Source organism: Triticum urartu, chromosome 1A, assembly GCF_056163025.1.
Source record: "Triticum urartu cultivar PI428250 chromosome 1A, HENAU_Tu73, whole genome shotgun sequence".
In the NCBI taxonomy this organism is placed as follows: Eukaryota; Viridiplantae; Streptophyta; class Magnoliopsida; order Poales; family Poaceae; genus Triticum; species Triticum urartu.
The window spans coordinates 251,638,356-251,664,669 of NC_141873.1; positions in this window are offsets into that span (position 1 = coordinate 251,638,356).

Consider the following 26,314-nt stretch of genomic DNA (forward strand, 5'->3'; position numbering starts at 1 on the left):
ATTCTTTTTGCCAACCAGAGTTCTTAAGTTGAACTTTCTGGTTAGATCTCTTATTTGAGTTTTACTTGTGCATTAGTTGAGTACTTATTGTATGCTTGTTTGTTTGCGATAGAGTACCCGGAGTGCGCCGCTTGCTACTTCGAATCGCTAGGTTTCCCGGACCATCAGCAAGGCCAGTAACACTTTGATCATGTTTTTCCCTCTACCCAGTTTTATTGCATTAGATCAATCCATACACATTGCATGATTATGATCTAATTAAACTGTGGGTTTGGGAAGTAGTTGAGGTAGTACCTATTACCTGTTATTATCAAACCTTTGGGAGTTACGTCTACGTTTGCTTTTTATGCCATGCTATGCTAGTAGACGTGGATTGGGTGAGTGTATCCATGACAGATGTGAGATTGTTGATTAATGGTTTATCTAAGGTGGCAACTTAAATACACATCTAGGTGGATTGAGGCACCTGGGTATTCCAGCAATTGCCTATTTTTCTTTATGGACCGCCACCCAGGCTCAAAGGGATCATGAGATTATTCATGCTAGAAACTTCTGTGTGCAGCCACAAGCTATTATGGGCTCTAGCATAGTTGACTAAGTCGTGCGAACTCTTACAGTGGTAGACTAGCAGATGTAGGGGATGTAGGTGGTACGCTCTACCCATCGTAAGGTGCTAGCGCTTCTGAAAGACTATGTCTCGGTCATCCGTTTCTCAAACACCATGTAGTGTGAGAAATCCAACGAAGGAGATCGAGTCTTGTGGGGAAAAGTGCGCAAACCTCTGCAGAGTGTATAAACTAATCATGGTTAGTCGTGTCCCCGGTTATGGACATCTTGAGTATCTATTACCTGGATTATCATGTGAATCTCAACATGTTACTATAAATTAATTTTGATGGGTTTGTTTAATGATGATGCTTAATTGGGATTGAGAATGTTGTCAACCATTCTCAATGTTTAATAACCACCATGATAGTTAAATAAATTTATTCCTTTGCAGTAGGGAAAAATTGGCTTTACGCAAAACTGTAACCATAGAGCTTTCCACCAGCCAAATATGCATATAGAATAGCTATTTCATTCCATTACTCTCTATGTGTTACTTTGCCAGCATATTCCATGTGCTGACCCGTTTCGGGCTGCAACGTTAATGTTGGAGACTTTTCAGACGACGATTAAGGAGTTTTTAGGCCGTGGTTCTATACTCAGTGATGCCGTTGGAGTTGATGGACTCACTTATCTTCCAAGTCTTCCGTTGTTATTGTTATTAGATGGCCTTAAGCCATATTTATTGTAATACGCTCTCTATTGAGACACTCGATGTAATAAGTGTGTGATTGCTACTCTATTATAAATCCTTCAAGTACTGTGTGGTGTCAGCATTACTGATCCAGGGATGACATCGGAGCACAGAGATTGGACCGTATGACGTCTGGTCGCTACAAGATGGTATCAGAGCACACGCTGACTGTAGGACACGACCACTAAGCTAAAGACCTAGATCACTACTCACTCTCTTCTCTTTCTGTCTTCTCATCTTCTCTACTCTTTTAGGATGGCGGATGCAAGGAACAAGTTCACTCAACCGGATGAAGATACACCCTTTGGACGTCATTTGAAGGAAGTCACTAGATATCTGAACATAGGAGTACCAAGCTTCACCGGAACCTACAATGCCACTTTACCTAAAGAAGAGCGTTGGATGATTCAAGTTCAAGTTCCAGGAAGGACGTTCATGCCAGTCACTGAGCCCATAGAGTTTTCTTTTGATGCACCAACTTGGAGTCTAGGAAAGAGCATGGCAGCTCACATCGCCATGGGATGCATTGGAGAAGTCTACCGCAGTGATCTCAAGGATACTATCTACCAGATTTGTGGGCGTCGAGATGAGCACTGGGAGATGATCAGCACCAGAAAGGATAGATCAATTGCAGCTTTTATCCAGGAGTTAAACCAGCACATTCGACGTCAGGAGAACCAGATGTGCGCCGACATGATAGATCTGAAGAAGGCAAGGACAAGAATTAAGGAACTGGAGGAAGAACTCAAGGCTACTCGTGAAGAATATGAAGAGGAAATTGGAGTATTAGTGGATAAGAATGCCGACCTAACAATGAAGATTGGAATATTTATGGGAGGCCCTACACCAGTAGAAGAAGACGAAGAACCCAAGGAGATTCGCCCAGAAGACTACATCATCATCGACGACACCGACTCGGATCCAGATGATAGCGATGATGACTACGTTGATGAAGCTGGAGCAGATATCATGGAGTCTGCAGCCAAAGAATATTTCTAGTAGACCACCTCATTAGTAGTAGTAGTCCACCATGTAAATATTATAGTCCGAGCACTTTTGCGATAGTTAGATCGATTGTATGCCCTTGTTTGATTGATTGAATGAAGTGAATTTTTTGCTTTTGCCTCATGTGCATATGGGTAGTGTTTTCTCTTTAGACCCCTCTATTCTTAAATCTCATCTTTTCTAAAAACCCTCAAATGCCTCCGAGATGTGACCCCGGATTTACCTTCCCACCGGAGCTCACCCAGTTGATCCAGTAGCAGAACACATTGATGCAGTTACTAGTCCAGAATCAGAATCAAGGGAACAACAACAACAACCCACCACCACCACCACTTGTTGATCACTTAGCCCGTTTTCTTAGGCTGAATCCGCCGGTGTTTTCCAGTAGCACCGAGATGATAGTAGCAGATGATTGGCTCCGCAAGACAGCTAGAGAGTTGACCACAGCAGGATGCACGAATGCGGAGAAGGTGAAGTTTGCCGCACATCAGCTTGAAGGACCAGCAGCATCATGGTGGGAGAAGTTCACAGCCACTTTCCCTGTCGACACTATCACGTGGGACCAGTTTCAGCAGGCTTTTCGAACTGCCCATGTTTCAGCAGGAGCTATGGCCATGAAGAAGCGAGAGTCTCGCAACTTGCGCCAAGGAGGGCGGACAGTTGGCCAGTATGTAGAGGACTTTAGTAAATTAGCATGTTATGCCCCAGATGACGTTGCTACGGATGCAGCAAAGCAGGAGAAGTTTCTGGAAGGACTGAATGATGAGTTGAGCATGCAGTTGATGCTAGCAACCTTCAACAACTACCAGGAGTTGGTAGATCGTGCTCTTATGATTGAAGAGAAGCAGCAGCATATTGAGAATCGCAAGAGGAAGTATGGACAAGGGAAGCACAATTCAGGAGCTCAGCAGAAGCCACGTTTTACCCCTAGACCGAGAGGACATTTTCAGCATACCCATGGAGGAGGTAGCTCGCACAACCACAATGGCACCAAGAATGGTAATGGGAATGGAGGAAGCAATGGCCAGAACCGCCCCAACCCATCGACCCCAGCCAAGATAGACCTGAGCCAAGTCACTTGCTTTAAGTGCCAGGAGACCGGACATTATACCAACGAATGTCCTAAATCTCAGAATGGAAATGGAAAGGGAAGCTCTCGGAAGAAGCCAAACCCTTTCAATAGGGGACAGGTGAACCACGTTAACGTGGAGGAGGTTGAAGAGCAGCAGGATGCAGTAATCGGTAAGTTTTTGGTTAAGTCATTTACTGCACTCGTTCTTTTTGATACTGGTGCATTGCATTCAAACATATCAAGGGGATTTGTGGATAAGTATAAACTGCCAACCCAAGCCCTTAGGTCACCCATGTTAGTAACCTCGCCTGGAGCAGAATATATGGCTAGTCTATGGTGTGATCGGTTACCATTAAGGATTGGTAACTACGTATTTCCATCAGACCTAATAGTGTTGGAATCTCAAGGATTGGATGTGATATTAGGCATGGATTGGTTTTCAAAGTATGAAGGGAATATTGAATGTGCCAGTAAGTCAATTTTGCTTACCACCCCAGAAGGGAGAAGGATCAAGTATGTATCCCGACATGTGCCAAAGAGGACTCAAGCAAATTGTTTAACAGGAGTTTTGCAGGAGGAAGTACCAGTAGTGAAGGATTTCCCCGATGTATTTCTAGAGGAATTGCCAGGCATGCCACTGGATAGAGATATTGAGTTTTTGATTGAGATTTTGCCAGGCACAGGGCCAATATCAAAGAGACCATATAGGATGCCTGCAAAGGATTTGGTGGAAATTAAGAAGCAAATTAAGGAGTTACTGGATAAAGGATACATTCGCCCAAGTTCTTCACCTTGGGGATCGCCAGTACTTCTAGTGGAAAAGAAGGATGGGTCGTTAAGGATGGTGGTCGATTATCGAGGATTGAATGAAGTAACCATCAAGAACAAATACCCACTACCGATGATCAATGATCTGTTTGATCGATTGCAAGGAGCTAAGGTATTTTCCAAGATCGATCTACGATCAGGATACCACCAGTTGAAGATTCGAGAACAGGATATACCCAAGACGGATTTTACCACCAGGTATGGGCTGTACGAGTATACCGTTATGTCATTTGGTCTGACTAATGCACCTGCATATTTTATGAACATGATGAACAAAGTGTTTATAGAGTTATTGGATAAGTTCATCGTAGTGTTCATTGATGATATCCTGGTTTACTCGAAGAATGAAGAGGAGCATAAGGAGCATTTGCGTTTGGTTCTTGGAAAGCTCAGAGAACATCAGTTATATGCCAAGTTTAGCAAATGTGAGTTTTGGTTGAAAGAAGTTGGATTTCTCGGACACGTTATATCCGGAGAAGGTATAGTAGTAGATCCCACTAAAGTTGATACCGTGACCAAGTGGGAAGCACCAACCACAGTTGGAGAGATCCGGAGTTTTCTTGGACTTGCAGGATACTACCGGAGGTTTATTGAGAATTTCTCAAAGATTGCGAAGCCTATGATGGAGTTGTTGAAGAAGCATACCAAGTTCATATGGACTAAGGAATGTGAGGCTAGTTTTCAGGAGTTGAAGAAACATTTGGTTACCTCACCAGTGTTGATTTTACCGGATCAGACCAAGGATTATGAGGCGTATTGTGACGCTTCACGTCGAGGACTTGGAGCAGTGCTTATGCAGGAAGGAAGAGTTGTTTCATATGCCTCACGACAGCTTAAGCCTCATGAGTTGAATTATGCTACGCATGATTTGGAGTTAGCAGCCGTAGTGCATGCACTGAAGACTTGGAGACATTTTCTGATTGGAAACCATTGCGAGGTGTACACGGATCACAAGAGTTTGAAGTATATTTTCACACAGAAGGAGTTGAATCTCAGACAAAGGAGATGGTTGGAGCTCATCAAGGATTATGATATGAAATTGCATTATCACCCCGGAAAGGCTAACGTAGTAGCTGACGCGTTAAGCCGTAAGAGCCATGTCAACACCCTAATGACAGGAGATTTACCAAGGGAGTTAGCCGAAAATCTTCGAGAGCTTTGTTTGGAAATAGTTCTGAGAGGCTATGTAGCAGCATTGGAGATTCAGTCTACTTTGATGGATAAAATCAGAGAAGCTCAAAAGACTGACAAGGAGATTGCTTCTATAAAGGAGAAAATGAGCAAAGGAAAGGCTAAGGGATTTCATGAGGATGAGCACGATACCTTATGGTTTGAAGACCGTGTTTATGTGCCTAGTGATTCGGAGATCAGGAAGTTAATTTTACAAGAGGCCCATGATTCACCGTATTTGATTCACCCAGGGAATACCAAGATGTATTTGGATTTCAAGGATATTTTCTGGTGGACCGGAATGAAGAAGGATATTGCGGAATATGTAGCAGTTTGTGATGTATGTCAGAGAGTAAAGGCAGAACATCAGAAGCCAGCCGGATTGCTACAGCCATTGCCCATACCTGAATGGAAGTGGGATAAGTTAGGCATGGATTTTATTACAAGATTGCCCAGAACACGTTCAGGCTATGACTCGATATGGGTTGTAGTCGATCGTTTGACAAAGGTAGCTCATTTCATTCCAGTGAAGACTACCTATACCAGTGCAAAGTTGGCAAAGATATACATGACTAGAATCGTTTGTTTGCATGGTGTTCCAAGGAGTATAGTATCAGATAGAGGAACCCAATTTACCTCAAAGTTCTGGAATCAGTTGCATGAGACTTTGGGAACCAGACTAGAGTTTAGCACAGCTTTCCACCCGCAGACAGATGGACAGACTGAGAGAGTCAGTCAGATTTTGGAGGATATGCTAAGAGCTTGTGCGCTAGATTACGGATCTAGTTGGCATGAGAATTTTCCATATGCGGAGTTCTCTTACAACAACAGCTATCAATCCAGTTTGAAGATGGCCCCTTTCGAAGCCTTATACGGAAGGAGGTGCAGGACCCTGTTGTCTTGGGATGAAGTTGGAGACCGCCAGTTGTTTGGACCTGATCTGATAAAGGAATCTGAACAGAAAGTGAAATTAATTCGCGACAGGCTGAAGGTAGCTCAATCCAGGCAGAAGAGTTATGCAGATTCTAAACGCAAGGAGACAATTTACGAAGTCGGAGACCGAGTTTATCTTCGAGTATCACCACTTCGAGGAGTTAAGCGCTTTGGAGTTAAGGGAAAATTAGTGCCACGTTTTGTAGGCCCATACAAAGTTTTGGAGCGTGTGGGAGAAGTAGCCTACAAGTTGGAATTGCCCGAAGGATTGTCGGAAGTTCACGACATGTTCCACGTATCCCAGTTGAAGAAGTGCCACTCAGAGATGGCTGACATACAGCTGAGAGATACGGTACCACTGGAAGCAATTCAGTTGGACAGTGATTTGACTTATGAGGAGAAACCAGTTAAGATTCTAGAGTATGCCAGTTGAGTCACCCGCAGCAAGGTTATCAAGTTTTGCAAGGTTCAGTGGAGCCACCACATGGAGGATGAAGCCACCTGGGAATGAGAGGAAGAATTGTTGAAAGACCACCCTCACCTATTTTCTAGCCAACCCGAATCTCGAGGGCGAGATTCATCTTAAGGGGGGTAGGTTTCTAACATCCCAAATTTTCAATTTGGAATGTTATACACTAGATCATCATTGCATATCATATTTATTGCATTTTGGTTGATCCTAGAAATTTTTCGCAACTCAAGGACCCTCGGAAAGAGTTGGGGATTTCGTTATTTTCATATTTGAGTTGTCTCAAATTTTGAAAATAGGATCTTTTGATTTTATTTATTTTATCTTCAATTATTTCTATTACAAAAATATGAGAGAGGGAATAAAATGACTTTCCCAAAATAAAGAAATATTGAGAATTTAATAAAAAAATCAAATAAGATTTATTTTGGTTTTATTTGTTATTTTATTTGAATTTAGGAAAAATGCGCGTTTTTAAAAATTGCATTTAGGCCCCAAATAAATGTTCATCCTGTGCGGCTTGATTTTAGAAGCCGGGGAAAATTTATTTCGTGATTTTTGGAGTCCGTTTAGTAGTCCTTTTGTTTTTTTCCCGAGCGTAAGTATTTTTTTTAAAAAACATCCGAACCGACCGACGGGTCGTGCTAGGCCCGGACTCCTCCGGCCTCAGCCCTTATAAGCCGCCGGCCCACCCCGGGCCGAAACCCTAGCCGCTGCCCGCCTCGAGCCCCGCGCCCGAGCCGCCGCCGCCTTTCGCCGCCGCCCCGCGCCCGACGTCGCTGCCCTCGCCGCCGCCCCGCCGGAGCCGCCCCCGCTTGTCTCGCCGCCGAGTCGCCGAGGTTGACCCACCGGTTTTTGTTCGGTTTTCGCCGGTTTTCGTTTGGTTTTTTTTAGTTTCGTTTTTTTCTTTAGATCGGTTTTTTCGGTTTAGGCTAATTAGCGAGCGTTCCTTCATTTTAACGAACGCGTTCTTCGTTTAGATTCAGTTAACGAACGTTCGTTCATTAAACTGTTCATCGTCTTTCTTTTTCTAATCGCGATTTCTGATCCGATTTTCTTTAGTCTAACTTTTCGCTCGTTTATCGGAATCAGGCGATTCAAGCGCCCGGAGTTTCGCCTCGAAGCCCTCTTTCCGTTTAGCCAACTTAAACAAGCTTTTGCCACTGTAAAAAATTGCCTTAGATCCAGAATAGTAAACAAAGCCTGTTTCTTTTGCTGTTTGTCTTTCGTTGCTTCGTTCGATTTGATTCTTTTTGCCAACCAGAGTTCTTAAGTTGAACTTTCCGGTTAGATCTCTTATTTGAGTCTTACATGTGCATTAGTTGAGTACTTATTGTATGCTTGTTTGTTTGCGATAGAGTACCCGGAGTGCGCCGCTTGCTACTTTGAATCGCTAGGTTTCCCGGACCATCAACAAGGCAAGTAACACTTTGATCATGTTTTTCCATCTACCCAGTTTTATTGCATTAGATCCATCCTTACACATTGCATGATAAGGATCTAATTAAACTATGGGTTTGGGAAGTAGTTGAGGTAGTACCTATTACCTGTTATTATCAAACCTTTGGGAGTTACGTCTACGTTTGCTTTTTATGCCATGCTATGCTAGTAGACGTGGATTGGGTGAGTGTATCCATGACAGATGTGAGATTGTTAATTAATGGTTTATCGAAGGTGGCAACTTAAATACACATCTGGGTGGATTGAGGCACCTGGGTATTCCAGCGATTGCCTATTTTTCTTTATGGACCGCCACCCAGGCTCAAAGGAATCATGAGATTATTCATGCTAGAAACTTCCGTGTGCATCCACAAGCTATTATGGGCTCTAGCATAGTTGACTAAGTCGTGCGAACTCTTACAGTGGTAGACTAGCAGATGTAGGGGATGTAGGTGGTACGGTCTACCCATCGTAAGGTGCTAGCGCTTCTGAAAGACTATATCTCGGTCATCCGTTTCTCAAACACCATGTAGTGCGAGAAATCCAACGGAGGAGATCGAGTGTTGTGGGGAAAAGTGTGCAAACCTCTGTAGAGTGTATAAACTAATCATGGTTAGCCGTGTCCCCGGTTATGGACATCTTGAGTATCTAGTACCTGGATTATCATGTGAATCTCAACATGTTACTATAAATTAATTTTGATGGGTTTGTCTAATGATGATGCTTAATTGGGATTGAGAATGCTGTCAACCATTCTCAATGTTTAACAACCACCATGATAGTTAAATAAATTTATTTCTTTGCAGTAGGGAACAATTGGCTTTACGCAAAACTGTAACCATAGAGCTTTCCACCAGCCAAATATGCATATAGAATAGTTGTTTCATTCCATTACTCTCTATGTGTTACTTTGCCAGCATATTCCATGTGCTGACCCATTTCGGGCTGCAATGTTAATGTTGCAGACTTTTCAGACGATGATTAAGGAGTTTTTAGGTCGTGGTTCTATACTCAGTGATGCCGTTGGAGTTGATGGACTCACTTATCTTCCAAGCCTTCCGCTGTTATCGTTATTAGATGGCCTTAAGCCATATTTATTGTAATAAGTTCTCTATTGAGACACTCGATGTAATAAGTGTGTGATTTCTACTCTGTTATAAATCCTTCAAGTACTGTGTGGTGTCAGCATTACTGATCCAGGGATGACACCAGAGCACAGAGATTGGACCATTTGAGGTCTGGTCGCTACAAGATCGTAAAGGCTAAACCCTAGAAGCTAGCCTACGGTATGATTGTTGTTGTCCTACGGACTAAACCCCCCGGTTAATATAGATTCCGGAGGGGCTAGAGTTACACAGAGTCGGTTACAAGGGAGGAGATCCACATATCCGTATTGCCAAGCTTGCCTTCCACGCCAAGGAAAGTCCCATCCAGACACGGGCCAAAGTCTTCAATCTTGTATCTTCATAGTCCAACATTCCGGTCATAGGATATAGTCCGGCTGTCCGGAGACCCCCAATCCAGGACTCCCTCAGTAGCCCCTGAACCAGGCTTCAATGACGATGAGTCTGGTGTGCAGATTTGTCTTCGGCATTGGAAGACGGGTTCTTCCTCCGAATACTCCATGGAAGATTTTGAACACAAGGATAGTGTCCGGCTCTGCAAAACAAGTTCGACATACCACCGTACAGAGAATAATATTTCCACAAATCTAATCTGCTGACACGTTTAGCAACATGACATCATGCCATGGCCCGGTCTTTATTCGAACCGTTTTTCTTAACCAGCACTGCACATATCGCGAGGTGGTTTTCTTGACACGTCTTGTCAAAGCAGAGATCGTGTCCCCCTTATTGTGGGATTCTCATCAATACGGACGTGGGTAACCCAATCGTGCCCGTTGGCATGACTCCTCGATTTTAGGCAAGTCCCAAATGGCCACGAGGAGGACGCTTGATATTCACCCTCTTTATAAAGAGGCCAAGGCCTGTCCTTTTTCCCTCTCGTGCTCAATCGAATCCTTCCCCCGCCTCGAGTTCCAACACCCAAGGCTCAGGTCAGCCGCTTCTAACCTTCAACCATGTCCGGATCCAACCTCCAAGGTCGGTGGATGCCTTCCTCAGTCACAGAGGAAGACATCAAGAAGCTAAGAGAGGCCAGGTATTTGACCCTCGAAATCTCGCACAGGTTGCCTGCTCGAGGGCAGGTCATTCCCACTCCCAAACCCGGCGAGAGCGTTGTATTCATGTTTCACTTACTCCGAGGGCTAGGCCTCGCTCTGGATCCCTTTGTTAGGGGGCTCATGTTCTATTATGGGCTGGATTTCCATGACCTGGCCCCGGATTCCCTCCTTAACATCTCGTCGTTCATCGTCGTGTGTGAGGCCTTTCTTCGCATTACCCCACACTTCGGCATGTGGCTCAAGACTTTCAATGTGAAGCCGAAGATGATCGAGGGGCGACACACAGAGTGCAGACGTGCCGTAATAAGCAAAAGTGCTGATGTTCCGTGGCCAAAGGGTTCCTTCCCAGAGGTGTCCGGTTTATGGCAACGGGAGTGGTTTTATATCACAGCTCCCCGAAGTGCCAAGTGGGTAGCCGCCCCTGCCTTTCGCTTGCCCCCCCCCCCACCACAACTGACGTCATGGATCAACAAGGGGCTGAACTGGGGGCCAGTAAATGATGTGCCGATATTGCGGAGTCGCATCCAAGATCTCCTTGAGAGAGATGTCAGCCTGGTCACAGTAATGCAAGTCATGCTAGTTCGTCGAGTCCCGCCTTGCAAACATCGACCCCTCCGTATGTGGGAATTCAACCCGGAAGGTCCGCGAACTATCCAGCACTTCCTCGGCATGACGCTCGAAGAGATGTACAAATTGTTCTTCGGACCACAAATAAAGTGTCCGGACACCACCGAGGATGCGGGTCTGAGCTGTAATCGCCCAGATACCCAAGTAAGTAATCCCGTGGCCGAACACACTGTCTTTTTATTTATCATAACATCATTCTGAAAAGTCGCTCTTTGACTAGGACTGGGTGACAAAGGCGAAGATGATCAGGTGTTCAGCCCCCTTCCCGAAGGTTTAGCAAATCCAGTACTAGCCAGAATGCTCGAGCCGGCGCCTTATCAAGCGCCCTCAGGGGAAGATAAAGGGGAGAATAAAGAGGCTGAAAGTGGGCCTCGCTCATTATTCATCCAAACCGGGAGAATTAGCACCTCCACGGAGGAGGATAACCAGGAAGAAGAATCTGAAATTCCCTCTCCCCAAGGAAGGAAGAGGACCACCTCTGAAGACCCGGAAACAAAGGTTTCCAAACGGGGGAAGAAATCTTCGCCAGAGGGTCCTGCCTCGGAGGGTACTCTTGCCGCATAGTGTCCGCAAGGGGATCAGCCCTCTACCGAGCTATAAGTAAACAAAAAGTACTTAATAGTAAAAATATCCTACATTACTTCTGAAGATAATAACCAAAGCATATATCTTGCAGTTCGGATCGTAGCCCTTCTCGACAGAGTTCGTCTTCGGGGGATCTTCTTTCGGAGATGATGGAGAGCGAAACACCTCCCCCTGCCACCCCGCCTCATGAGGCGGGCGACCTTGAAGTGTCGTCGCGGAGGGTTTCTCCTGATCCGCCAAGGCCAGAGGGTAATCCTTTGGCCACCCGAAGTCCTCAGTATTCGGCTCCTAAAGAGAGTAAAAAAAGAGTCTGAAACCGTACAGTGTGCGGTCCGACGCACTAAAGGATCTTCTGGAGCAAGTGGCCATCTCAGAAGCGCATCGTACGCTAATGGGTACCGTGATTGAAAGGATTTCATCCGCCGAAAGCGGGTTGTATGAAGCTTTTATGAGTCTGCTGAAAGGCTTTGAGGTACGTGAAATAGTGTATGTTTTTGACAGTACCACATGCGTTAGGTGTGCCCTATGCAGATAGTAGCCCCTGAGACTCTGGTTGCCATCGAGAACGGCGGCAAACAGAGGATCATAGTCCCAGGTAATAATCAGACCGCCTTCATGTGCAGGTGGCTGAAGGTCCGGTGGCTAGACGGACTGGTGAGTTTGCCGAGCTGAAGTGGCAACTTGACGCGGCTGATGCCGACATCGTGCTTGTCAACAAGCGGCTCAACGAGGCACAGGGTATGTGATTTCTCTGGTGATCAGCACATAGTAAGAGGAGCATGATGCTAGTATCGGTAATATGTTGTGACTGCAGATGGAGCTGCCGCCAGGGAGACCCTTCGGGCGGAACTTGCCCGAGCCAATGAACAAGCCAGAAATAGCGAGGCGGGCGCTCTAAAGGCAGTCGAAGAGCTGAGGGCCGAACAGGCCGCGCATTGCCAGAGCAAGGAAAGAATGGCCAAGATGGCCATTGAGTTGAAAGATGCTGCCGACCGTTACCAGCTTCTTGAGAAAGAAAGCTGAGCGAAGGCGAAGGACCTGGAGAAGGCCATGGTAGTAGCCAAGGAAGCCCGCTCCAAAATCAGAGCGGTGAAGGAGGAGTTGCGTCAAGCTGGAGATATCATGGCTGGGAAGCCCTTTTTGTTGCAGACTAAGTTCGGAGATCCGAAGTATGCCCCTCTTGATCAACTATGGAGTTCTGCAGACGCATACGTGGATTTGGCAGCAAGTGCTGCTGATGCGGCCGAGTACTTCAAGGATCAAAAAGATCGTGAAGTGGAAAAGCTGTTCTGGTCACAGTTCCATGCTCCAGTGCGTCCGCTGCTATTGAATGAGAGAATGGCCGAGTGGGCCGAGCTCCATAGGTTGTCCGGACTTGCCATGAGGTCTGTTGTGGATCATCTATGGCCGAAAGGGCCAAGGCCGAATAGTTACTTTAGTTTAGTGCAACAATTCCTTGGTGATGTGCCTCACATCGACGCTATGAAGAGGTCGGCGTGCATAGAGGGTGCGCGGATGGCACTTGCCCGTGTCAAGACATACTGGGCGGAGATGGAGGCCACCACTATTGCAACACAGGGTTCGGCCGTGGGCCGAGTAGCTGCCGAGCACTACTTTGAAGAAGTCCTTGAAGGCGCTCGTTCGATAGAGGCTCAGTGCTCAAAGAATATTATGTTCTAGTGACATGTATTCCCATTGTAAAAACAATGTTTTATTGAATTATAAAGGTTGTGTTTATACTTTTGCCTGAAAGTATTATGATGTCTCCTGTGCGGCCGTTTATGTATATATCTATATAACCTGAAAGATTGCAGTCGTTGGCTTCAGCCCCCACGCATATAATGCGGGGGTGTTCGCAAAAAACATGTATTCACACTTGATCCAATGTCTTGGTCCATGAAGGAGGTGGTTGCACAACGAACGAGGCAATCAGATTATATTGCTTTAACACTTTCACTTAGCCATAGGAGTTTGACGGTGGGACTACTATATAGCCCTTGGTACTTCCGTGCTTGTCCGAATACGGAGCGCGTACGTACATGACCGGGAAACGACCCTTTGTTAATGGGGAGGAATCCCGAAGATTCCGCTAAGTCATCGAGTCGTTCACCAGTCTCGCGCTTTATCATGACAGTCAGTTTTCGGCTTTCTCTACTGAGGTGCTCATCCGGGTGAACCAGGGCACAATCGCAGTAGTTCTCCCGGTGCCGCCTTAGCCGATAGAGCGGAACGTAAGGTAGCAAAACACGGGAGCCGGGCAAACCCAACATTTGACCAAAGACATGATTCGGAGCTGATGCATATAAGGCCAAACTCGCGACGCCGAACACTCCCTAAGGTATTCGTTCTTTATAACATATGTCGGGCTAAACAATGCCCTTAATAATAAACCCCGAGTGTCCAAGTACGTGCAATATCCTGACGTGGCCACATGCCCATAACGTCAGCATCCTTCTCGGTTGTATTGAGCATCCGGAGGATGTGAATCAACAAGAGACAATAAAAAAGGTTTACGTAGGGTCTTAATCTGAAAAGAAACCTTTGAGCGGGTCCCTGCTGCACGTCTGCGCCTGTGTCTCCGTTGTGCCGTGTCCTGGACGGGTGTAGCACGATTGTCATCTGTAAAAGAGAAGAACTTAGGTGAAAGTTGTTGTGCCAGAAAATTGGTTATTATCAATAAGCCATTAAAATTCAAGATAAGTCAAGTTGAGCCGAACTAGCCCTGATTACACGCGGGAAGCCCCTAGTACCGTCTATGAGGGTTTAACCATCAAACCAATCTCATGTATATGTAGTGATGCGCCGGACTCGTCTAACCGTGTCCGTGGTCTTGACGACCTGTCATTTATTCTGGTTGGTGAGGTCGTCTAGTGCTCGTCTATTAAAGCCGCCGCGCGTTCTTCCGCGCATAGAGAACGCTCAATATTTCCACTAAATGTGATGGTGCCGCGTGGACCGGGCATCTTAAGCTTGAGAGGCGCGTAATGCGATACTGCATTAAAACGAGTGAAAGCTACTCTTCCGAGTAGTGCTTGATAGCCACTTCGGAATGGAGCGATGTAGAAAGTTAACTTTTCGCTTTGGAAGTTGTCGGAAGAACCGAATACAACCTCTAGTAATAGAGAGCCCGTGTAGCGGGCCTCTAGGCCTGGTATTACTCCCTTGAAGGTAGTATTACTGCGGCTGATTTTTGTCGGGTCTATCCCCATTTTGCGAACTGTGTCCTGATATATCAGATTTAGACCACTGCCGTCGTCCGTAAGGACTCGTGTGAGATGGTATCCGTTTATTATTGGGTCTAACACCAAGGCAGCCAATCCTTCATGCCAGATGCTTGTCGGGTGATCCTTGCGATCAAAAGTGATCAGCCAGGCCAACCATGGGGTGAACTTGGGGGTGATGGGCTCTATGGCGCGTATGTCTCGGAGTGCATGTTTTCTTCTCCTCTTCGTCACATGGATCATGTTTACTGTTTTAACCTCTGGTGGGAATTTTTTCTGTCCTCCAGTGCTTTGCTGGCGAGGTTCGTCCTCGTCTTCACTTGGTGTCTCCCCCCCTTTGTGTTCGGCGTTAAGCTTACCGGCCTGCTTGAAGACCCAGCATTCTCTGTGGGTGTGATTTGCAAGTTTATCGGGGGTGCCATGAATCTGACATAGTTCGTCTAGAATCTTGTTTAGGCTATACGGTCCATCTCTGCTGCCTTTGAAAGGCTTTTTCCGCTGACCTGGTCGAGAGCCCCTGAATCCGGCGTTTACCGCCGTATTATCTGGGCTATCTTCTTTATTATGACGCTTGCTTTTACTGCGTCATGGTTTTCCATTTCCATCCCTGACTTTGGATGTGCTTGGGTCGCTGGTGCTACTGCGAGCTAACCAGCTATCTTCGCCCGTGCAAAAGCGGGTCATGAGGCTTGTTAGGGCTGCCATTGTTCTCGGTTTTTCTTGGCTGAGGTGTCTGGCGAGCCATTCATCTTTGACACTGTGTTTGAAAGCTGCTAACGCTTCAGCGTCCGGACAGTTGATGATTTGGTTCTTCTTAGTGAGAAACCTGTTCCAAAGCTTTCGGGCTGACTCTCCGGGCTGTTGAATTATATGACTTAAATCGTCTGCGTCCGGAGGTCGGACATAGGTCCCTTGAAAATTAGCCCGAAAAGCATCCTCGAGCTCCTCCCAACTTCCAATTGAGTTTTCGGGGAGGCTTTTCAGCCAGTGCCGAGCTAGTCCTTTAAGCTTGAGGGGCAAGTACTTGATGGCATGGAGATCGTCTCTGCGGGCCATATGGATATGGAGGATGAAGTCCTCAATCCAGACCCCAGGGTCTGTGGTCCCGTCGTACGCCTCTATGTTCACTCGTTTGAATCCTTCTGGGAATTCGTGGTCCAGCACCTCATCGGTGAAACATAGGGGGTGTGCGGCACCCCTGTATTTGGATGTATCATGGCGTTCGGATGGTTTTAGTATTCGGTTTTGATTTTGTGCCGAAGCGCGCTTCCTAGATCCATAGATGGATCTGGTCATACTGGATTTTTGGCACAAGTCCTCACGTAGATCGTGTGTTGACTTATGTGCGACCTTGTTAGCCGCTCTATCGCGGTCACAAGGTGGTTGATCCGGCCGGTTGGCCGTTTTTTTTCCGGCTGTGTGGGCTCTAAGGCCTCATCATCGAATTCAGGTAATAGCTTGCGCTTTGGATAGCTCTTTGTGTGGTAGCTTCCACCATACTTTTCTTCTTTGTCGAGCACTTTGTTCCACCTACTGTTGAGCGTATTTTGTGCGGCCTTAAGCCTTTGCTTCTGCTTCTTCAGACTCCTCACTGTGGCAATAAGCCTTCTGCGGAGGTTCTCTTGCTTCAAGTGCGTTTCTGGGATGATGTGTGCATCTTCGTCCGGACTATTTTCCTCCCCAGAGGGGGTTTGATGAGGTTTATCCTTGGCGTCTCCGTATTCGGGCATCGGATCCGTACTATGTTCGCCGTTTGCAGTTTCATCGTGCTCTGCCGCTGGGTCGATGTGGTCGCCGTTTCCTCTGGAGTCGACTGGAGTGTTATTTTCTCTTGCGCCGTTATCGCTGTTTTTGCCGAGGCGGGATTTTGAGCGGCGCCTACGCCGACGCTTTGATTGCTTCTCGAGGGATCTACTCTTTGCTGCATCCTGCCGTTCTTCATCATTATTTTCTTTGGGTGTATCCACCATGTATATGTCATGTGGTGGAGTGGTTGTCCAGCACCCTGTGGGTACTGGTTCCTTTTCCTCTCATGCATCGTTGTCCATGCCGTTGATGTCTTCGGAGTCGAAATCGAGCATGTCGGTTAGATCGTCGACAGTGGCTACTAAGTGGGTGGTGGGCGGGGAGCGAATTTCCTCGTCGTCCGCATCCCATTCTAGTCGGACATAGTTCGTCCAAGGTTCTCCTGACAAGGAGAGAGACCTTAATGAATTTAGCACATCGCCGAAAGGCAAGTGCTGAAAGATATCCGTGGAGGTGAACTCCATGATCGGTGCCCAATCGGGTTCGATAGGCACGGATGCAGGCGGCTCGGAGTCCGTGGCCGGTGACGAATCCAGTGGTTCGGCAACACAGCTCTCATAAGGGTTGAAGTCAGTATCCGGCTCCATCGCCACTGAGAGTGCGGCCTCCATGGCGGGGTCTATCCCTCCATCCTCGGATGGCGCAATTTGCTCCAGATTGAAGGCCGGAGTAGTTGCAGATGCGATCTCCCAAACAATGTCCGACGGCAGAGTTACGTCATGCTCGTCGTGATTGTGCGGTGCACCTGACATGGGCTCGAATCCGTCGAAGATCAAGTCTCCACAGATGTCGGCAGTGTAGTTTAAGTTTCCAAACCTGACCTGATGGCCAGGGGCGTAGCTCTCGATCTGCTCCAGATGGCCAAGCGAATTGGCCTGCAGTGTGAAGCCGTCGAATACGAAGATCTGTCCGGGGAGGAAAACCTCACCCTAGACCACATCGTTACCAATGATCGAAGGGGCCATTGAGCCTTACGGTGACGGCACAGTGGAACTCTCAATGAAAGCACCAATGTCGGTGTCAAAACCGGCGGATCTCGGGTAGGGGGTCCCGAACTGTGCGTCTAAGGCAGATGGTAACAGGAGGCAGGGGACACGATGTTTACCCAGGTTCGGGCCCTCTTGATGGAGGTAATACCCTATGTCCTGCTTGATTGATCTTGATTGTATGAGTATTACAAGAGAGGAGGCAGGGGATACGATGCTAACCCTAGAAGCTAGCCTATGGTATGATTGTTGTTGTCCTATGGACTAAACCCTCCGGTTTATATAGACACCGGAGAGGGCTAGGGTTACACAGAGTCGGTTACAAGGGAGGAGATCCACATATCCGTATTGCCAAGCTTGCCTTCCACGCCAAGGAAAGTCCCATCCGGACACGGGACGAAGTCTTCAATCTTGTATCTTCATAGTCCAACAGTCCGGCCAAAGGATATAGTTCGGCTGTCTGGAGACCCCCAATCCAGGACTCCCTCATGCGGTTTGACCGATAAAGATCTCCGTAGAATATGTAGGAACCAATATGAGCATCCAGGTTCCTCTATTGGTTATTGACCGGAAGTGAGTCTCGGTCATGTCTACATAGTTTTCGAACCCGTAGGGTCCGCACGCTTCACGTTCGATGACGATCGGTATTATGAGTTTATGTGTTTTGATGTATCGAAGGTAGTTCGGAGTCCCGGATGTGATCACAAACATGACGAGGAGTCTCGAAATGGTCGAGACATAAATATTGATATATTGGAAGGCCATGTTTGGACATCAGAATGGTTCTGGATGAGTTCGGGCATTTACCGGAGTACCGGGGGGTTACCGGAACCCCCCGGGGAGTCAATGGGCCTTAATGGGCCCTAGTGGAGAAAGAGGGCAGCACGCAAGTGGTGGGGCACACCCCCCTAGGCCCAAACCAATTTGGTTTAGGGTTTGGGGGGCCGGCCCCCCTTTCCTTCTCCTCTCCTCCTCCTTCCTCCTTCTCCTAGTAGGAACAGGAAAGGGGGGAGGGCGGCAAACCTACTTGGAGTAGGATTGCCCCCCCCCCTTAGGCGCGCCTCCTCCTAGGCCGGCCCTCTCCTCCTCCCCCCATTTATATACGGGGGAGGGGGCACCCCATAGACACACAAGTTGATTGTTTAGCCGTGTGCGGTGCCCCCCTCCACAGATTTCCACCTCGGTCATATCGTCATAGTGCTTAGGCGAAGCCCTGCATCGGTAACTTCATCATCACCGTCATCACGCCATCGTGCTGATGAAACTCTCCCTCGACCTCAGCTGGATCTAGAGTTTGTGGGACATCACCGAGCTGAACGTGTGTAGATCATGGAGGTGTCGTACCTTCGGTGCTAGGATCGGTCCGATCGTGAAGACGTACGACTACATCAACTGCGTTGTCATAACGCTTTCGCTTTCGGTCTACAAGGGTACATGGACAACACTCTCACCCCTCGTTGCTATGCATCACCTAGATAGATCTTGTGTGTGCGTAGGAAATTTTTTGAAATTACTATGTTCCCCAACAGTGGCATCTGAGCCAGGTCTATGCGTAGATGTTATATGCATGAGTAGAACACAAAGGAGTTGTGGGCGTGAGTATATACATATTGCTTGCCGTCACTAGTTGATTCTTGATTCAGCGGTATTGTTGGATGAAGCGGCTCAGACCAACATTACATGTACGCTTACGCGAGACTGGTTCTACCGACGTGCTTCGCACACATGTGGCTAGTGGGTGTCTGTTTCTCCAACTTTAGTTGAATCGGTTTCAATGAACAGGGTTCTTTCTGAAGATCAAAAAGCAATCACTATACTACGTTGTGGTTTTGATGCGTAGGTAAGAATGGTTCTTGCTAGAATCCCGTAGCAGCCATGTAAAACTTGCAACAACAAAGTAGAGGACGTCTAACTTGTTTTTGCAGGGCATGTTGTGATGTGATATGGTCAAGACGTGATTATATAAATTGTTGTATGAGATGATCATGTTTTGTAACACAGTTATCGGCAACTGGCAGGAGCCTATATGGTTGTCGCTTTATTGTATGAAATGCAATCGCCATGTAATTGCTTTACTTTATCACTAAGCGGTAGCGATAGTCATAGAAGCAATAGTAGGCGAGACGACAACGATGCTTCGATGGAGATCAAGGTGTCAAGCCGGTGATGATGGTGATCATGACGGTGCTTTGGAGATGGAGATCAAAGGCACAAGATGATGATGGCCATATCATATCACTTATATTTGATTGCATGTGATGTTTATCCTTTATGCATCTTATTTTTCTTAGTTTGGCGGTAGCATTATAAGATGATCTCTCACTAAATTTCAAGGTACAAGTGTTCTCCCTGAGTATGCATCGTTGCTACAGTTTGTCGTGCCGAGACACCACGTGATGATCGGGTGTGATAAGCTCTACGTTCACATACAACGGGTGCAAGCCAGTTTTGCACACACATAATACTCGGGTTAAACTTGACGAGCCTAACATATGCAGATATGGCGTCGGAACACTGAGATCGAAAGGTCGAGCGTGAATCATATAGTAGATATGATCAACATAGTGATGTTCACCATTGAAAACTACTCCATCTCACGTGATGATCGGACATGGTTTAGTTGATATGGATCACATGATCACTTAGATGATTAGAGGGATGTCTATCTAAGTGGGAGTTCTTAAGTAATATGATTAACTGAATTTTAATTTATCATGAACTTAGTACCTCATAGTATTTTGCATGTCTATGTTGTTGTAGATAGATGGCCCGTGCTGTTGTTCCGTTGAATTTTAATGCGTTCCTAGAGAAAGCTAAGTTGAAAGATGATGGTAGCAACTACACGGAGTGGGTCCGTAACTTGAGGATTATCCTCATTGTTGCATAGAAGAATTACGTCCTGGAAGCACCGCTGGGTGACAATCCTGCTGCAGATGCTGCTGACGATGTTAAGAACATCTGGCAAAGCAAAGCTGATGGCTACTCGATAGTTCAGTGTGCCATGCTTTACGGCTTAGAACCGGGACTTCAACGGCGTTTTGAACGTCATGGAGCATATGAGATGTTCCAGGAGTTGAAGTTAATATTTCAAGCAAATGCCCGGACTGAGAGATATGAAGTCTCCAATAAGTTTTATAGCTGCAAAATGGAGGAGAATAGTTCTGTCAGTGAACATATACTCAGAATATTTGGGTACCACAACCACTTGACTCAGCTGGGAGTTAATCTTCCTGGTGATAGTGTCATTGACAGAGTTCTTCAATCACTACCACCAAGCTACAAGAGCTTCGTGATGAACTATAATATGCAAGGGATGGATCAGACAATTCCCAAGCTCTTGGCAATGCTAAAGGCTGCGGAGGTAGAAATCAAGAAGGAGCATCAAGTGTTGATGGTCAACAAGACCACTAGTTTCAAGAAGGGGAAGAAGGGGAACTTCAAGAAGAATAGCAAGCAAGTTGTTGCTCAAGTGAAGAAGCCCAAGTCTGGACCTAAGCCTGAGACTGAGTGCTTCTACTACAAAGGGACTGGTCACTGGAAGTAGAACTTCCCCAAGTATTTGGCGGATAAGAAGGATGGCAAAGTGAAAGGTATATTTGATATACATGTTATTGATGTGTACCTTACTAATCCTCGCAGTAGCGCCTGGGTATTTGATACTAGTTCTGTTGCTAATATTTGCAACTCGAAACAGGGGCTACGGATTAAGCGAAGATTGCCTAAGGAACGAGGTGACGATGCGTGTGGGAAATGGTTCCAAAGTCGATGTGATCGCCGTTGGCACGCTACCTCTACATCTACCTTTAGGATTAGTATTAGACCTAAATAATTGTTATTTGGTGCCAGCTTTAAGCATGAACATTATATCTAGATCTTGTTTCATGCGAGACGGTTATTCATTTAAATCAGAGAATAATAGTTGTTTTATTTATATGAGTAATATGTTTTATGGTCATGCACCCTTGATGAGTGATCTATTTTTACTAAATCTAGATAGAGTGATACACATATTCATAGTATTGAAGCAAAAGATATAAGTTTAATAATGATAGTGCAACTTATTTGTGGCACTGCCGTTAAGGTCATATTGGTGTAAAGCGCATGAAGGAACTCCATGCTGATGGACTTTTGGAATCACTTGATTATGAATCACTTGATGCTTGTGAACCATGAATCATGGGCAAGATGACTAAGACTCCATTCTGTGGAACAACGAAACGAGCAAGAGATTTATTGGAAATAATACATACTAATGAATGCGGTCTGATGAGTGTTGATGCTCGTGGCGGGTATCGTTATTTTCTGACCTTCACTGATGATTTGAGCAGATATGGGTATATCTACTTGATGAAACATAAGTCTGAAACATTTGAAAACTTCAAAGAATTTCAGAGTGAAGTGGAAAATCATCGTAACAAGAAAATTAAGTTTCTACAATCTAATCGTGGAGGTGAATATTTGAGTTATGAGTTTGGTCTTCATTTGAAACAATGAGGAATAGTTTCGCAACTCACACCACCTGGACCACCACAGCGTAATGGTGTGTCCGGACGTCGTAACCGCACTTTATTATATATGGTGCAATTTGTGATGTCTCTTACTGATTTACCGCTATCGTTTTGGGGTTATGCTTTAGAGACGGCTGCATTCACGTTAAATAGGGCACCATCGAAATATGTTGAGACGACACCTTATGAACTGTGGTTTGGCAAGAAACCCAAGTTGTCGTCTCTTAAAGTTTGGGGATGTGATGCTTATGTGAAAAAGCTTCAACCTGATAAGCTCGAACCCAAATCGGAGAAATGTGTCTTCATAGGATACCCAAAGGAGACTGTTGGGTACACCTTCTATCATAGATCCAAAGGCAAGATACTCGTTGCTAAGAATGGATCCTTTCTAGAGAAGGAGTTTCTCTCGAAATAAGTGAGTGGGAGGAAGGTAGAACTTGATGAGGTAATTGTACCTGCTCCCTTATTGGAAAGTAGTTCATCACAGAAATCAGTTCCAGTGATTCCTACACCAGTAAGTGAGGAAGATAATGATGATGATCATGAAACTTCTGATCAAGTTACTACCGAACCTCGTAGGTCAAACAGAGTAAGATCCGCACCAGAGTGGTACAGTAATATTGTTCTGGAGGTCATGTTACTTGACCATGACGAACCTACGAACTATGAGGAAGCGATGATGAGCCCAGATTCCGCAAAATGGCTTGAGGCCATGAAATCTGAGATGGGATCCATGTATGAGAACAAAGTCTGGACTTTGGTTGACTTGCCCGATGATCGGCAAGCCATAGAGAATAAATGGATCTTCAAGAAGAAGACGGATGCTGACGGTAATGTTACTGTCTACAAAGCTCGACTTGTTGCAAAAGGTTTTCGACAAGTATAAGGAGTTGACTACGATGAGACCTTCTCACCCATAGCGATGCTTAAGTCCGTCCGAATCATGTTAGCAATTGCCACATTTTATGATTATGAAATTTGGCATATGGATGTCAAAATTGCATTCCTTAATGGATATCTTAAAGAAGAGTTGTATGTGATGCAACCAGAAGGTTTTGTCGATCCAAAAGGTGCTAACAAAGTGTGCAAGCTCCAGCGATGCATTTATGGACTGGTGCAAGCCTCTCGGAGTTGGAATATATGCTTTGATGGTGTGATCAAAGCATATGGTTTTATACAGACTTTTGGAGAAGCCTGTATTTACAAGAAAGTGAGTGGGAGTTCTGTAACATTTCTGATATTGTATGTAGATGACATATTGTTGATCTGAAATGATACTGAATTTCTGAATAGCATAAAAGGATACTTGAATAAGAATTTTTCAATGAAAGACCTCGTTGAAGCTGCTTATATATTAGGCATCAAAATCTATAGAGATAGATCAAGACGCTTAATTGGACTTTCACAAAGCACATACCTTGATAAAGTTTTGAAGAAGTTCAAAATGGATCAAGCAAAGAAAGGGTTCTTGCCTGTGTTACAAGGTGTGAAGTTGAGTCAGACTCAATGCCCGACCACTGCAGAAGATAGAGAAAAAATGAAAGTCATTCCGTAAGCCTCAGCCATAGGTTCTATCATGTATGCAATGTTGTGTACCAAACCTGATGTGTGCCTTGCTATTAGTTTAGCAGGGAGGTACCAAAGTAATCCAGGTGTGGATCACTGGACAGCGGTCAAGAACATCATGAGATACCTGAAAAGGACTAAGGATATGTTTCTCGTTTATGGAGGTGACAAAGAGCTCGTCATAAACGGTTACGTCGATGCAAGCTTTAACACTGATCCGGATGACTCTAAGTCACAAACCGGATACGTATTTTTATTGAATGGTGGAGCTGTCAGTTGGTGCAGTTCCAAGCAGAGCGTCGTGGCGGGATCTACGTGTGAAGTGGAGTACATAGATGCTTCGGAAGCAGCAAATGAAGGAGTCTGGGTGAAGGAGTTCATATCCGATCTAGGTGTCATACCTAGTGCATCGGGTCCAATGAAATCTTTTGCGACAATAATGGTGCAATTGCCTTGGCAAAGTAATCCAGATTTCACAAGAGAACCAAGCACATCAAGAGACGCTTCAATTCCATCCGCGATCAAGTCAAGGAGGGAGTCATAGAGATTTGCAAGATACACACGGATCTGAATGTTGCGGACCCGCTGACTAAGCCTCTCTCACGAGCAAAACATGATCAGCACCAAGACTCCATGGGTGTTAGAATCATTACTGTGTAATCTACATTATTGACTCTAGTGCAAGTGGGAGACTGAAGGAAATATGCCCTAGAGGCAATAATAAAGTTGTTATTTATATTTCCTTATATCATGATAAATGTTTATTACTCATGCTAGAATTGTATTAACCGGAAACTTAGTACATGTGTGAATACATAGACAAACAGAGTGTCACTAGTATGCCTCTACTTCACTAGCTCGTTAATCAAAGATGGTTAAGTTTCCTAACAATATGAGTTTTCATTTGATTAATGAGATCACATCAATAGAGAATGATGTGATTCACTTGACCCATCCGTTAGCTTAGCACGATGGTCGTTTAGTTTGTTGCTATTGCTTTCTTCATAACTTTTACATGTTCCTATGACTATGAGATTATGCAACTCCCGAATACCGGAGGAACACTTAGTGTGCTATCAAATGTCACAACGTAACTGGGTGACTATAAAGATGCTCTACATGTGTCTCCGATGGTGTTTGTTGAGTTGGCATAGATTGAGATTAGGATTTGTCACTCCGTGTATCGGAGAGGAATCTCTGGGCCCTCTCGGTAATGCACATCACTATAAGCCTTGCAAGCAATGTGACTAATGAGTTAGTTATGGGATGTTGCATTATGGAATGAGTAAAGAGACTTGCCGGTAACGATATTGAACTAAGTATTGAGATACCGACGATCGAATCTCGGGCAAGTAACATACATATGACAAAGGGAACAACATATGTTGTTGTGCGGTTTTACCGATAAAGATCTTCGTAGAATATGTAGGAACCAATATGAGCATCCAGGTTCCGCTTTTGGTTATTGACCGGAAATGAGTCTCGGTCATGTCTACATAGTTCTCAAACCTGTAGGGTCCGCACACTTAACGTTCGATGACGATCAGTATTATGTGTTTATGTGTTTTGATGTACCAAAGGTAGTTCGGGGTCCCGGATGTGATCATGTACATGACGAGGAGTCTTGAAATGGTCGAGACATAAAGATCGATATATTGGAAGGCTATGTTTGGACATCAGAATGGTTCCAGATGAGTTCGGGCATTTACCGGAGTACCCGGGGGTTACCAGAACACCCCGGGGAGTCAATGGGCCTTAATGGGACCTAGTGAAGAAAGAGGACAGCAGGCAAGTGGTGGGGCACGCCCCCCTAGGCCCAACCCGAATTGGTTTAGGGTTTGGGGGCGGGCCCCCTTTCCTTCTCCTCTCCTCCTCCTTCCTCCTTCTCCTAGTAGGAATAGGAAAGGGGGGGCAAACCTACTTGGAGTAGGATTGCCCCCCCCCCCTGGGCGTGCCTCCTCCTAGGACGGCCCTTTCCTCCCCCCCTTTATATACGGGGGAGGGGGCACCCATAGACACACAAGTTGATTATTTAGCCGTGTGCGGTGCCCCCCTCCAGATTTCCACCTCGGTCATATCGTTGTAGTGCTTAGGCGAAGCCCTGCATCGGTAACTTCATCATCACCGTCATCACGCCGTCATGCTGACAAAACTCTCCCTCGACCTCAGCTGGATCTGGAGTTCGTGGGACATTACCGAGCTGAACGTGTGCAGATCGCGGAGGTGCCGTACCTTTGGTGCTAGGATCGGTCGGATCATGAAGACGTATGACTACATCAACCGCGTTGTCATAATGCTTCTGCTTTCGGTCTACGAGGGTACGTGGACAACACTCTCCCCCTCGTTGCTATGCATCACCTAGATAGATCTTGTGTGTGCGTAGTATTTTTTTGAAATTACTGCGTTCCCCAACAAAATATTTGCCTCCGCGATCAGATCATAGAAACTTTATTTTCTTATCACGATGATTTTCCACTTCACTCTGAAATTTTTTGAATGTTTCAAATGTTTCAGACTTTGTTTCATTAAGTAGATATACTCATATCTTCTCAAATCATGTGTGAAGGTCAGAAAATAACGATACCCGCCGCGAGCCTCAACACTCATTGGACCGCA